This window comes from Myotis davidii, unplaced genomic scaffold (genome assembly GCF_000327345.1).
Source record: "Myotis davidii unplaced genomic scaffold, ASM32734v1 scaffold135, whole genome shotgun sequence".
Classification (NCBI taxonomy): Eukaryota; Metazoa; Chordata; class Mammalia; order Chiroptera; family Vespertilionidae; genus Myotis; species Myotis davidii.
In genome coordinates this window covers 3191522-3193389 of record NW_006289813.1, presented here as the reverse complement: position 1 = coordinate 3193389, position 1868 = coordinate 3191522, and positions in this window count along the sequence as shown.

Below are 1868 nucleotides of genomic sequence, written 5' to 3'. Positions count from 1 at the left end.
AGGAAGGAAGGAAGGTGATGTGCAAACCACATGGCATTGGAGGTAGACCTGGTTTCAGATGCTGTGTAATCTCATTAAGCCTCAGTTTTTCATCCCGAAAACAGATAACATTAGCTACCTCTTACAATTTTTATAAGGATTGCAGGAACTAATCATGTATGTGAAAACATCTAGTATAGTGCTTGATACCAAGCAGGTAAATAGTAACTGATAATGTCTTACCTTCCATTCAAGGTAGGAAAATAGTATAGTCTTAGGGACTTGGATAGTAAGAACTGACTATAGGTGGATGTTGAAAGTCACAAATGCTTTATCGGTGACTTGGGGGATGATATAAATGACCTACTGATAAAATATTCAGGTGACTCTATGTATTAAGTATGAAGTCCAGGATGAAAGCTGAGCAGTTCACCACTGTGAGAGCAGGATGGCATAAGAACAGCACTTAGGAAATACTTAGAACCTTGACTTGTTTCCAGGTTCAGTGTGAATTAGCATATTGTGGCTGCCACAGAGCAAAACAGGGCAGAGTCACTAATCACATGACACTTGAAGTCTGGGTGTTAGTTGCCCAATCCAATGGGTACTTTCCAGTCCTGACTTGACTGGGTCTCCATGTAACCTTTACATGCTGGGCCACACAGTCTTTCATTACTTTCAGAGAAACAAATTCTCGGTTTTCCTTTACTCTGAGCCTTCCTCAAATTTCTTTCATGCTTCCTTTCCTGACATCTGACCCTCCAGTGCTGGTTTTTCTCGAGTTTCTATCCTGCACATTGGCAATTTAAAAATAAATGTTGACTCTCGCATGCGTGATACATAGAAAAGCTCTTGCTGGTGCCAATCACACGCATGTTTTAATTTTATAATGCTATAGTATATATACAATTTTGACATGTAATTTTTTGCAGTAACATAATTACCGCACGAATTTTTCTTCTAATTAATTTCCTTTCAATGTGCACAGAGCCATGCACTGGGCCACTAGTACTTTATAGGGTCTATTTCTTATCTTGACCTTTCTTTAAAGGCCAAGCCAGTACAGCGTAGTAAGGGTGATAAGGCACATACATAAATAATTAGAATACAAGGTAGCAGCTGATAAGTAACACAGAGAGTAACAGAGAAATTGATGTGGGAGTTCAGAGAAAGGAGAGCTTACCAGATTAAAGGGAGGAACAAGGTCATAATTGGTCCTTGAAGGGTGGTAGGATTTGGACATGTGAAGATCAGGGGAGGGTGTTCTCTCCCCCCTCAGACTGTTTACCAGAATTTATAAATAGCCACACTGAGTAAGTTGACTGTCCAAGGCAAACATGCTAAAAACTAATGAAATGAATTTAAGAAATAGAGTGTGCTATACTGTAAATATATAATGTTATATGTGGATTATATCTCAATAAAGCTAAAAAAATACAAATCTCAGAATATGGAGATTTACACACACACACACACAGTAAGGAAAGGAGAGGGAAGGGGAGGGGAGGAGAAGGATTGGGGTTTTAGTTCTTACATTTAAGTCTGATCCATTTTGAGCTAATTTTTGTATGTTAGTTGCCCAATCCAATGGGTACTTTCCAGTCCTGACTTGACTGGGTCTCCATGTAACCTTTACATGCTGGGCCACACAGTCTTTCATTACTTTCAGAGAAACAAATTCTCGGTTTTCCTTTACTCTGAGCCTTCCTCAAATTTCTTTCATGCTTCCTTTCCTGACATCTGACCCTCCAGTGCTGGTTTTTCTCGAGTTTCTATCCTCAACTTATGCAAAGCTCTTGTCTGTCTCCTTTCCTTGAGCCTGCATATGTGCTAAGTCTCTCCCACACAACCCCTTCTGTCTGAAACCTACCCAATTCAGTCAGTGGGTA